At 37.1% G+C, this 14388-nt stretch overlaps 1 pseudogene; it reads left to right on the top strand.

Annotated features, from left to right (window-relative positions):
• Positions 1 to 12141: 12141 nt before the first annotated feature.
• LOC145630913 (pentatricopeptide repeat-containing protein At2g21090 pseudogene) lies at positions 12142 to 14327 on the top strand (annotated as a pseudogene).
• The last annotated feature ends 61 nt before the right edge of the window (positions 14328 to 14388 follow it).

Below are 14388 nucleotides of genomic sequence, written 5' to 3'. Positions count from 1 at the left end.
GTCCATGAAGCCTTAGTTCACGGGAATGTGGTAAGATGGAGTTGCTCTCTATAGTGGATTTGAAACCCTTGGTTGGTATTTGTTTGGTTATAATCCTTGTGAGCTTCATTTGTTCTAGCCTTCATCACCTTGTTGAGCGGCTATTTAGGATCCTTGACTATGCATGTCTTAATCCTTGTTTTGACCTCTAGCTCCCAAGATCGTGACCGGGCCTCTCTAGGGGAGGAAAAGGGAACCTTTTCTCATTTTTCTTTATCTTCTTTTTATTTTGTTACAAATTTGATTTTCTATTTTGCATCAACCTACTTATTAACCAATTTGAGCCTAATGTTTCCCGCTCTTGTTTAAACCGCATTACAAACCCAATGGCCTATGTTTACCAACCCTTTTAGTTAGTGAAGCATAGGCATGTGAGGTTTGAGTGTTGAGAGTGTTGATCATGAGCAAGAAAACTTTGTGAATTGGTTTAAGTACGGTATTTGAAAGTTGAGCTTGAAAAGAATATGCAAAAAGTTCGAGAAGAAAGATGCAATTCAAGAAAATCAAATGAAGTTTCAAGAAAAAGCCGTCCATGGTTAGAAAAAGGCAAGGACACATAAAAAAATAAAAAGAAACAAATAAACACAAATAATATATTTTAGTTTGGTTTCGTTTTCTTCCCTTGTTTAAGCATTGAGGACAATGCTTCGTTCAAGCTTGGGGGGGAGCGTTCCTTCATTTTTTTTTGTATATATTGTGTGTTAGTGTTGAGTAAGCTTGTGGGAGATGGCATTATTGGTATTTTTGTTTGATATTTTGCGATTTCTTGAGTTTGTTTTTGAGAGTAGGCCACTCTTTTGCTTCACTTAGGAAATATCACCAAAATTTTCAAATTTTTACCCTGCCTTAACCATTAGCCTTACGTTACAACCTAATAAAAGTCCCTTAGACTTTAGTGGGGTTAGGTCAAAGAACGGTGGAGGGAGATAGATTTCAAACCTATGGAGAGAGTATGCATAGTTGAGATGTCGGGATTACCTTCTCAAAGTTTTTCATTTCTTTATCTTTTTCCGATTCCTTCGTGGAATCATGAGAAGCTAGCTTAAGGGTTGATTTGAAGCTAGTGGAGAGAACGCGGCCCGATTGGTTGGGGCTAGGGTGGATTGAGTCCTCATTAGTTCTAAGTATTTCATGTGCGTAATTTTGATTAACATTATTGTCATATGCATAAAAAAGATCTCATTGGAAAGACCATCCGTAATGGGTTAAAAAAATAGGATTTTACACGTAGGAAATTTAAGGAATATCTTTCACAACTAGGACTGAAATAACACCGCGCGAAACTGGAAAATTTTATCGAGCACAGAAAGCTGGTGAGGCATGTGGGAAGTAGCGTCAGGGGCCAGAGCTTGGCGCCAGCATTTTAGTCGTAGCGCCAGACGCCAGTATTGGCGCCAGGCGCTACAGTTAAAAGCTGGCGCCAGTCTCTGATTGCTGGCACCAATTTCCCCCAATACCGAGCCAGAAATATGCGTTCTAATTTCGACCAGTTTTTCGTATTGTTTGCTCGATCCTACTTCCTGATTGAATTTTTTCTCACTTTTCTAAAACCCATATGTGTTCTACATATGGACATAACCCTCTGGAAATTCATGCTCCATCTACCCGATTGAACGCTCCGTGCACCAAAGGGTACATCCGAGAATGTTGAATTCACCAAACCATGGAAACGAGTTTTTTTCTAAAATTCGCGGTGTCCCATCCACTCGCGCCAACCCTTCACGGTTAGGCTTCCGCGCGGTGCATCCGGACAATTAACCATGGACCCTATATTGACTAAACCATATCCCGAACTTTAGAGAACTAGAGCCATGTTTAGGTTGCAAACTCATTGCATCATATTGTGCCTACTTGACTAATTGTGCATTATTTGTTGTGCATACTCTATGTGATTTTTCCTAACCGTTTGTTTGACTTGTGTTAAGACTAAATAAACTTATTAATGACTAAAGGACTTTGTTTAATTAATTAATTAATTTGATCTAATAAATAAACATAAAATCGAGTCATAGTTCCTTTAAGTCAACCCGGATTTTTTATTCCCGTATACTGCACAAACGTCAACTTGTTTTGGTCATAGCTGGAGTTCTAGAAAGAACTACGAGTCGTAAAACCTATGGATCTGTAGCCCCGAGTTTTATCATTAATTTGGCGTTGGTTTCATCCAAATTAGAGTCACAGATAAAAAGTTATGACTAAAATACCACAGTCTGTCCAGTTCGATGCATATACGTGAAGTCTTAACTTAGTCTTTGCTTGAGTCTAGTCATATAGTCTAGCCACATGGTCATGACACGAGTCTTAACATGTCACCTACACTCACTAGTCTTAGCACACACTTTGAGTACACATCACCATGACCATGTCTTAGGTTCATGCATGAGTCGGTTTTTTCCGTCATTTGAGTTGGGGGGTACATTCTATTCCTAATTCTTCATATCACTCCATCTCCATCATTTTTCTTCACATTCTTCCATCTTTCTTCACTTCCTCCTTCCATTGCATGTTGAATAGAGTTTGAGTTAAATAATTAACAATGAATATCCCCAAATTCCTTTTCCACAGTACTTGGTCGAGGAGAGAAGGGCGATTAATCAAGGACAACCTCTTTATTCAAGTCTCGCTTTTTGATAAACCGATTCGTCAAAAGAGGAAGGCTAAAAGGATAATGGCAACTCAAGAGGAAGTCAATGAGCTTAGGAACCAACTAGTTACCATGACTGAAACACCGAAGCTCCTCACCCTCAAGGTCGATGATCCCGTGAAGCAACAACAAATGAACCTCATGCAAGAAAGTTTGAGCAAGCTATCTAGTGACTATAAATTTCAGGGCATGAGTTCACAAGGGGTCTCGCTGGACAAGGAACTTCTTCCACATAAGTTCAACGCTACTGACATCCCTAAATTCAAGGCAACAGATAACCCTTACTTCCATCTAAGAGCTTTCGAAACTATAATGAACATAAAGGGTATCGATAAGAAGGTTTTTCCCTCTCTATTCTCACTATCTCTTGAAACCGTTTGCCAACAATGGTACTTCTCCCTTGACAAGGAGAAAACCTCTACATGGGAATCGATACTAAACGCTTTCGTTGATAGGTACAAGTGCAATATCCAAGTTGAAACTGACCATAGACAACTTGAGATGCTAAGACAAAAAGAGAATGGAGGCTTTACTTCTTTCTTTAATAAGTGGAGGGAAACTTCCGCTAAGATGATTGAGGTCCCCACCGAAAAGGAGTCTGTGAGGATGTTTATTAAGAACCTTCAAGAGAAGTATTCGAAGCATTTAAAATATCAACACAATCTGAATACTTTCAAGGCCGTTTATGACATCGGAATTGAAATCGAAGATGACCTCGCAAAGAAAAAAGCTACTAACAATAGTAACCACGGTGGCTGGAAAGGAAAGAAGAACGACAATCCTTCTTCTTCCAAAAACGTCCACTCTAGTAACAATGTTAGTACCTTTGATCTGAGTGAAGTTTTAGCCATAGATAACCAAGGATCTAAGAAGCAACTAAGGAAAGACTTCACCCCCATTGGGATGAGCTACGATACTGCCTTCGATCGACTCCATGCCAAAGGACTCATTACTCCCGTTGGACCTATTCAAGATCCCGCACCTGAAAAGAGATTGCCTAGTTGGAATCCAGACGAGCACTGCAATTACCATCAAGGTAGGGGTCATACTACTGAGAGCTGTTGGAAGCTAAAGGAAGCTATCCAACATTTGATTGATAATAACAAGCTTCCCATGCCTCCAGTTAACAAGAAGAGCGAGTGATGATAAAGGAAACAACACAAGACAAGAGGCGAGCTTCAACGACAAGATTTTGTGACCTCTTTTTCTATTTCTTTTTCTTTTTTTTTTCCCTTTCCCCAATAAGTCTAGCATAGGCACCCTTTTAATCTCCTTAGATTTATTTTGTAGGATCATTATTTATTTTCCTTTAATAAAATGGGCATTTATTTCCTCATATATGATCATTTCATTTTATTGCATTAAAAAAAAAATATCCATGTCGAATTAAGCACAAGGTATACCAATGATTTGAGGCACCCCTTGTAGCCACATCATATCTCCTTTCACCTTTCTAATATACAATCCTTTCTTCATAAACCACTTTGAGCCTCGTCTAACGATAGTCCCTTCTTCTTTCAACCTACATCTATCTAATCTTGGGATGGGACAGTGTGCAACTTATGCAATTCTAAAGAAGGCTTGAGTAATTCAAAAGATAGCAAAAATAGCAAAAAAATAAATAAAATTGTACAAAAGGGAAAGTGTTCCAGTGTCTTTGATATGAAAATATCTTCGATAAGAACACGTCTCAAATTGCGTCTCTTATCGAGTGCTCGGTACCGTGCCTGATAAACATGAATGCCAAGTGAGTGATAGATCGCATGATCGGGATTGCCCACACTTGCAAAAGTAAAATAAATGCTAAAGCAAAAAGAGCTAAAAAAGAATAGAAATTCAAGCATGAAAATACAAAGATTCAAAAGCGAAGTTGCACATCCTGGGGGCTTATCTAGGGTCTTGATCCTTTATCCCCTTCTTCTTCTATAACCTTTAGCCTAACCACGTTACAACCCTTAAAAGACCTTTTTGAGGTATACACACACTTGTGCGAGGTTTGGCTAGAGCTACGTTCGGCCTGATTCCTAACGGATACGTAGGCAACCTCACATCGAGGTGCGGCCGTAATAAACATGCATTCACATTCACATTCACACACTTCCACCATGATCATATCAAGGGATTTACTATGCTCATCCCTTTTCATTTAGAGCTAGACTTGGGGCTTGATCCCTACATCATTAGCTTACCTAGCTTAAGAGTCACCACCATTTGACTCTTTTAATAAATAATATCTTTTCACACACTTAGCTCTTGCGGCCTAACTTTAGTGTCACTATCACACACATCACACATACATGACCAAATATACTTCCCTTAGGAACCCTTTGTCATGGAATCTTAATACAACGCTGAAGCATGCCTTGTCATATCAACATCACTCATCAATCATAATTGTCATTGCATCACTAAGTATGAAGTGCTTAGCCTCCGTGCCTAAGTTACCCAAATACTTTCATTATTGAGCCAATTGAGATAGCCTAGGATGGATTAATCCTTGCACCTTGAGAGATAGTATCAAACAACATTTGACTAAGCTCATTCAACATGCACCTTCAAAACTTTCGATTCTTTTTCGCGTCTTTCTTTTTCGGGAGAAAGTCGGTACCCTCCACGAAAATGACGGAAAATTTTTGCTTTTCTACATTTTCGAGTCGCACGATCACATTACAATGCACACACAAGTCATGTCGTGTCATATCACTTTGATTTGAGTCTAATACATGTGTCAAACACTTTGAGTCGAGTCAACCTCGAGTCAATCACATCGAGTCAAGTTTATACCTTGAGTCGTGTCAAGTCGATGAGTCAAGCAACATTAAGCCTTAGGTCAACCCTAAGATAATTAAAGAAATTGGCAAAGTTCTATAGTAAAAAATAAATACAGGTGCAGCAGAATAGGGAAGACCCTACTCTAATTCTTGGCGCCAGAGATATCTGAGCAACGACAGAGCTCGAAGCCTCCCAGAAAGGTGATTTCGACCTCATGCAGCAATTTAGGGTTCCTTGGTACGCCAGTTAGCCCCTATAAGCAATTTGACATGATTAGTAGTCGGCTCGATTACAATCGTAGTAAGTGATTGACGTGACAAAAAATCGTCTCACTTAGCTTAAGCGCCTAAAACACTGGCTCATTACAATCGGTTCAAAAGCAAGCACTTAAACGACAATATTTCCAAATATGGATTGTCGCGCATTCTTATTAAACGACAAAGTTTTCCAAAAATTGGATTGTCATCCCCAACTGACAATATTTCCAAAAATGGATTGTCGTGCATCTTCTTCAACAACAATTTTTTCAAGATTGGATTGTCATCTCTGGCAAAGTTTCCAAGCGTGGATTGTCGTGCTCCTTCTTTGTTTGGCAATTTTTTCCAAGTTCGGATTGTCATCGCTGGCAAGTTTTCCGAAATGGATTGTCATATACCCAGTTCCCCATAGCAAAATTTCCCAAAGGATTGTTGTAGGTTTCTATTCATCATAAATATCGGCAAAAGTTCCTCAACGTGGATTGTCATTCATTTCAGTAAGTGGCAAATTTTCCCGAAGTGGATTGTCGGTCGACTCTTTTTTGCAAATGTTCCAAGACGCGGATTGTCAATTGTGGCAATATTTTCCTAAAAGGATTGTCGCATAGCATTGGCAAAATTCCAAGGTGGATTGCTTTCAAGAGTTATATTCCAAGATGTGGATTGTCGATCGTAGCAAAATTTTTATGACAGATTGTTACGAAGCATTGGCAACTTTTCCCAAAATTGGATTTTGGCAAATTTTCCGAGATACGGATTGTCGCTTCATCGTGGCAACATTTCCAAGGATGGATTGTTACGAAGCATTGACAAGTTTCCCTAAATCGGATTTTCATACATCATACAGGAGTTGTGTTGGCAACTATTCCCAAATAAAAGAGGATTGTCATCACAGCAAAAGCACCGACATACTGGTTCACAAGCAGCAAAGCGCCGACGTATTGGCATGGCAGCATTAAGGATTAAGAAGCAGTGATCTTTTTGAAGACTATCACAGCGGAAATTGAACATATCAAAAGGAAGCTCTTTGTTCAGAGACGAGTGAACATCGAAACAGCAAGGTGGCGTTCCCTAGCTTGCGGAGAGTTGTCACAAACAACTGGAGGTAATTTCGGGCGAAGTTGTCTTCGATCATATTCCCTTAGGCATGGAATATGGTCATAATGCGGATGGAGATTGTTTCAAGAGAAATAATCTTCGATAGTATTCCCTTGGACGTGGAATATTATCAATGCGTATGAGGATTGTTTCAAGAGAAATAATCTTCGATAGTATTCCCTTGGACGTGGAATATTATCAATGTGGATGGGGATTGTTTCGAGAGAAATAATCTTCGATGATATTCCCTTGGACGTGGAATATTATCATAGCGGAGGAGGATCGTTTCAGGCGAAGCAATATTCTAATTTGTAAGCAGTTACGGGCGTAGCGGTTTTCAAGCAGGATGGCATTCAAAGACGTGTGCTCGACGGTGCAAGATACGCGTTTCTTAACTCTTCTATCTGTTCAACTAACGATAGTTTGCAGGTATCGACGTTACAAGATTGATTTAGGATCGCAGAACGTTCTGAATCATTCTCCGTCCCTATCGATACTTTGACTTTTGTTTTCGAAACTTGCGTTTCTCCAAACTCAGTCAAAGTGGGGGCTTCTGTAGACACCCATTTGTGTCTCCCCAAAACCAAACCCAGTGTTGGGTACCTTTCACGTCGAATCATAATCGAATGAAACAAAAGTGTGGAAAGTTTAGTGTTGTGGAAAGTTTTAATTTCTTTTCTCTTCTCTCTGTTTTTGAAAACTTATTTTAAGAAAATAGTCAATCCAGTTTGGTTAGTCCATGATAAGGATCTAATAATGGTGTAGTTGGATGAGGTTTGAAAAGACCTTTCCAACGATATATTATAAGCCCAATTCCGATGAATATTGAGGAAGTTATGGCCAATTTTCTAAACTGGGACCGATTTGGTTTTTTATATGCGGGCCCAATGATCTAGAGGAGGGCCTATTATTAATTATCATTCCTAAAGCTATTAGGATTGATTATAGTCTTTTAGAATACTCTAGAAGGTTCTTTTAAATCCTAATGGAGTTAGGGTTAATAATTATGTTTTAAAGAGTTTGAAATTGAATAAAACTACTCCTTTTAAGAATCCTTGTTTTGTACGAAGTGGAATATATTCAGATTTTATTTTTGTGCCTCGTAATATTTATCCAAGTTTTATATGGTTTGATAGATCTTGAAATTATCTTTCCAATGATATATTATAATATTAAATCCGAGTTATAACGAAAAAGATATGAATGAGACATGAAACTTTATCCAAAACTGACACCCTTCCACTATTTTGGCCATATCTTTTTATCTACAAAAAATTTTAATCTGATTTTAATTGGGTTGGAAAGAAGACTTTAAGATCTTTCCAACGACATATTATATGCCTTATTTGGACTTCCGTATCAAAAGATATGATAAAAATAAAAACGCGTTAAAAAAGGCTTGGCGCCTAACTCCAGGCATTGGCGCCTGGAACCAAGCCTGGCGCCTAGCGCCATCTATTGGCGCCTGGTGCTAGCCATTGGCGCCTGGCGCCAATGGCCAATTCCTGGCGCCAACCTCGTTTTGCGTGCGCCAGACACTGTTTTGTTTATTTTATCTGTTTGGCTGATTTTCTCTATAAATAACGTATTAAAAACTCCGTTTTCATTCACCTACAATCAGTTTTCATTCGCAATCATTAATTCTCTAATTCTCTCTTAATCATTCACCAATCCTCATCAAGTTTTCTTGATTATTTCATCTCTCTCTCTTTCTTTTCTAAACTTTGTTTTCTCATACAAAATTCCGCATTCATTAGATCTAGAAACACCTAGCCATATTCGAAGTTGCCTTCGCCCTAGACGTGAAAGGTTTAGTTTCTGAGGGTTTTGTCCCAAATCTCTCTTTTAATTATTTAATTTAATTGTTTGTTTATTATTTTTCTTGAAGTTACTAACGTGTGTATTTTGTTATTAGAAAGAGGTACGAAGCATCAAAGTAAGTGCTTTAATTGATTTATTGATATTATGATGTAGAAATCATGTTTATATTGTTATTATGATATTCCTAGTATCATGTCTAGGTTAATTTTAATATTAAATATGATTGCTATGATGCCTTTTATTCTCTTCCTAATATTTATGATTGTTAGTATCATGTTAGGGCTAAAGACTTTATTTTTATTGCTTAGTGACATGCTAGGGTTTGTTATTAATCTTGTTAGTATCATGTCTAGGATCTTACTTTTATTATGCTTTAACATGAATATTATTATAATTATGATTATTATTAATTATGATTGCTATGATTATGATATTCGTTATTATGATTATTATGTTGCTTGATATTTACATTTATTGCTTGATCACACCTTTATTGCATGTTTAAAGGGAATCTGTACTTGTAATCATGTTTAATAAGATAATTAATAATCTTGTTTAGGGTTAATTATGATTATAATTCAAGTGATCGCCAATAATAGTTTATTTGTGCATTTAAATTCAACCAACATAGATAAACAGGTTTAGGGTTAACCTAATGATTGCATGTTAGTCAAAAAGCGCACATGAATATGATCAGAATAAAGTAGAGGCCTATTATTAGGGCAGGTTCAATCTCTTTTAGGTTGGATTTGTACCTTCATCCCCGAACCCTTATTTGGTTCTAGACCTTATGGAGTTGACGATCTCTTGGATCGTTAAGGGGTGTAACCTTCATCCTATGAACGGTTTACAAGTTCCTTAAAAAACTTGTTGGCGACTCTTTTTCTCTATCTTCTTCCCTTTTGGACGCCACCGTACTTTAGTGTATGATTACAGTGGGGTTCAAGCTAGTGGGATTTAATGCTTGAAATTATTTCCTACAAATACTACTCCACCTAATCATTTTTCTAGCTATTTATGATCGACGGCGAAATGAATGCAAATTTTATTCTTTGTATAACCTAGAAAAACAAACATCTGTTATATACATTCTCTCATAGTACAAGGATGGTAAGCTAGTAAAAATCTTGTGAAAAAGGAAGTATAAGTAACATTAGAGGATAAAATTATTTGAGGATAAATTGGGGATACAAATATAGCAAAAGTGACAAATTTTAAGTCGGATCATCGCTCTTAAAAAAACCTTTTAAGAAAATTAAGAACATCAATTTGAAACAATAACAATACTCGTATTACTTGGTACATGCTTATGTCGTTGGTGCCCTTGGGCCTTGGTGGATTAGAATTGGATTAAAATGATCTTTCTATCATTGGAAAACACAAGGAATTACTAATTAGGATGCTTTTAAACCAAACAAGGTTGACATTGACGAATTTTCGTTAATTATACAATTCTCAATTTTTGTTAACCATATCACATCAAATCCTCAAATCTCAATATCACTCACTAATCCTCTCCGTTTATGTTACATGAAATTCACTAGTACAAAACTATAAACTTTTGAATTCTTTGTGTTTGGGTAGTAAAATGGTCATACCCATTTTAATCTAGGGTAATTCTATCCTTATAAGCCCAAAGGGCGTAAAAAGGCCTTAGAGGCTCTAATTCAGCCAAATGCACTAATATGGCCCATAATTGCCCATAACTACATATACCCCTCAAGTGGCCAAAGGTAAAGAGGTCACTCTTATCATCTAAGATGACCATACTCCTCCACTCTCTCTCCTAAACTCCTCTCAAGCATTGTTTGGCTACTAACTTGGGCGTCAGAGGCTCCGCCCCGGGGCTCGGGGTTCATTTTGCAGGTAATAAGGAGAAACCCAATCAACTAGATAGCTACTATAGATTTTCCTTTATATTTATCGTCTCACAGAATGATTTTTTTATCATTATTATCATATTATTTGTATGGGGTGGTAATACACTAGTTGTGATTGTTGTAATTCTATATTGACTTAATAGTTCATCAAAATTAGTAAAGTTGTACTTGTAAACGTTCAATTCTATCTTATCTTTCTAACAAAACAAGTTGGCTAATTAAGAATTTTGATGCTTGTTGATGACTTAATGTTGATATAAGTGAAAATAGATGCTTTTGGAGACATAAGAAAAGATTATATTTTCTTGATATACATCATAATGAGGTAACATAGTTGTTTTATATGGTCTCTCACGTGCACATTTGTGATAGTAATATCAATATATGTGAGTTATGTAGGGTAAGAAACAAAATTACATGGACCACAATTTAGAAGTCACTAGCTAGAAATAATTCAAACAAAGTCTTGAAGAGGAATCATTTCCTTGCGTTGGCTAGCTTTTGCTTGTTTCTTGCGCTTGGCAACTAATAATTAATTTGATATTGGTTTCTCCTATGGACCTCCCTAACCCACTTGGGAAGCTTTGTACATGCCATGTGACCTAGAAATTGAAGAATGAATGATTTATGAGCCTTTATTAGTAAACATCTTTTTTTCATGATTAACTTGGAAGCATGAGATTTATATACTTTATTAGAAGTATATTCCATTCTTCTATCTAAATCTTGTGGGGGGTGGTGGACTAGTGCGTGGTGAAGATATACTTTGTCCGCTTTTTTTTTCTTTTTTGTTGCATTATTTTTTAAAACGGAAGTTTTAAATTAGTTGCATCGTTATCCTTTTTAGTTTATAAACTTCATGTATTTCTCTCCTTTAAAATCTATCTATCTCTTTCACCGATCTCAAAAAATTGTTTAAGAGTCCGCATTGGCGAAGTGATGCAACTAAAAACGGAGGAAGTATATTGGTTACAAGAATGAATGTATATTACCGTAAAAAAAATGAATGACCGTATATTGATATGATATTTTGAGAATATATGATATTATTGTGATAAGAGTCTAGTCTTAAGAGAGAATTATTGTGATACTAAGAGTCTAGTCTTAAGAGAAAGAATCAAGTGAAGGGCTTATTCACCAAGTATTCCTAAGGTCTAGGTACATTGTAAGGTAGCGATTATCATACAAATTAAAGAAATAAGTAGAGAATTAGAGAGTGAGTGGTATCTCAAATGGTTAAAGCTTCTCTTCCCTTCAAGTTGTCTTAATGCAACACCATTATAATTTTATGGTAAAACGCTATGAGGGTGTTGGATAAAATAACAAAAACCAAAAATATTAAATTAAATTATACATTAATTACACGGTCCAACGAGTGATTTTGACATGTATTCCTAAATTAGTGTTACTTTAGAAAATAATTTTAAAGGCTTAGTTAATACTCAGGGCCTTAAAACCCTTTTTAAAATTGACAATGAAAAGTCTTAACCCAATTGGCCAAATGTTGAGGTTTCTAAATTAAACCATTTTCATGTGGGCTGGGCCAGCCTTATTTACTTATAAAATATTACTAAAGTTCATATTTTGGGCCTTAAGATATGAATCCAAACTAATGAAACATTAGCCCATACCTTTGAGTCAAAACAGTCCAAGCTCTAAACACATGGACACAGAATTAAAAGTCCCTCCAAAATAACACTTTGACCCAGATTTCGGGATATCTTCGCCGACGACGGAGCTTTCCACCATCTTCGCCAAAGTTAATTTTCCGGTAAATTTGTGACTCTTTAATTATATCTGAAATCACCATTGTTTCGAAAGAAGCACCAATTTGAAATGGTGTTGAATCTGCAATGCCCCCCTTTTCTCAATTTCAACAGAAACCCAGAAATCTTCCATGTATTGTTCAGCCATTGATTGATCTCTGTTACCAAGGGAAACTCAAAGAAGCCGTTAATTCACTCAGCATTTTATCCAGAAAAGGCATACGATTAGACTCAAAAACTTTAATATTGATTTTAGGACAGTGCGCAAAAACTAGGTCGCGCAAAGAAGGAAGATGGGTGCATGTTCATATGATGGCTACTGGTATGAAACGTCCCAATACTATAGTATCGAATTATCTGATGCGCATGTACTTTGAATTTGGTGATCACATTGATGGACGCAAGGTGTTTGATAAAATGCTTTTGAGAAATGTTTACAGTTGGAATAATGCCCTTTCTGGGTATGCTAAGTTAGGTATGTTAGATGCTGCTAGGAGGATTTTTAACAAGAAGACTGAAAGGGATGTCGTGTCGTGGAATACGATGGTGATTAGGTATGCGCAACAAGGGAAATATGGTGAGGCTATGAGGTTTTATAAGGAGTTTAGAAGGGAGTCTATTGGGTATAATGAGTTTAGTTTTGCTGGTGTTTTGACCATTGGGATCAAGGTGAAGGATGTGGTGTTAACCAGGTAAGCACATTGTCAAGTTTTGGTTGTTGGGTTTCTTCCTAATTTGGTTCTTTCGAGCTTGATTGTAGATGCTTATGCTAAATGTGGATTGATGAGTGATGCAAGGAGATTGTTTGATGAGATGCAGGTTAGGGATATTCCAGCTTGGACTATATTGATTTCAGGGTATTGTAAGTTGGGTGATATGAAATCAGCCCGAAAATTGTTTAAGGTGATGCCTGCAAAGAATCCTGTTTCGTGGACTACTATGGTTTCTGGCTATGCTCGGAATAACTTTGGACATGCTGCTCTGAAGTTGTTTCACAAAATGATGATCTCTCGCATTAGACCTGATTAGTTCACTTTCAGTAGCGCGCTTAATGCTTGTGCTATCCTTGCTTCATTGAAGCACGGTAAGCAAATCCATGCTTATATGATACGAACTTGTTTTAGACCTAATACCGTGGTTGTCAGCTCTATCATTGATATGTATTCTAAATGTGGAAGTCTAAAGCTTAGCCAGCAAGTTTTTCGCCTGATGGGTATTAAGGAAGATGTTATGTCATGGAACCCCATGATAGGTGCCCTGGTACAACATGGTTATGGCGAGGAGGCAATCAAAGCGTTTGATGAGATGATTCTTTATGGCGTAAGACCAAATAGAGTAACTCTTGTAGTCATTCTCAGTGCATGTAATTATTCGGGTCTTGTAGATCAGGGGCTTGCTATCTTCGAGTCCATGACGGATGATCTGAAATTTCTCCTGACACGGAGCATTATGCATGCCTAGTTGACCTTTTGGGTAGAGCTGGACGCTTTGATGAGCTGATGAAACAATTGGAAAAGATGTCATGTAAAGATGATGATAGGATATGGAATTCCCTGATTGGTGTCTGTCGAATTCAGGAGAATGTTGAGCTAGGAAAGCGAGCAGCAGAACACCTTATCAAACAAGACCCACATTCTTATGCCCCGTATTTATTGCTTTCAAGCATACATGCTGCATCTGGGGAGTGGGAGAGGGTCGAATGGATGAGGCAACTCATGGATCAAAGATGTGCCAAAAAAGAGCAAGCTAGTAGTTGGGTTGAAACTAACAACAAGGTTCATCCTCTTAGTGCACGATATTTTATAGTTCCATGTTAGAACCAATTTTGGCTTCAGCTATAATTTTCATCTATTGCAAGATAAGGTATAGTAGAACTATACTTGTATTTTAGAATACAGCTTGCGTTTTTATAATTTTTTATTTATTTTTGACAACGACGAATACAACTTGCATATATCTTGAATACTTGTGTTTCACTGTAATCAGGGTTGCATATGATCCAGGTTTAACCCGATTTGTTAAAATTTTAATGGATAAATTTGTTCTTCATTGAATTCTTGAGCTGACTGATATCATCTATAATATTTAATTGAACATGATTTATGTTCTAA

This window comes from Chenopodium album, chromosome 5 (assembly GCF_948465745.1).
Source record: "Chenopodium album chromosome 5, dcCheAlbu1.1, whole genome shotgun sequence".
Lineage (NCBI taxonomy): Eukaryota > Viridiplantae > Streptophyta > Magnoliopsida > Caryophyllales > Amaranthaceae > Chenopodium > Chenopodium album.
This window is presented reverse-complemented; position numbering and strand designations above follow the sequence as displayed.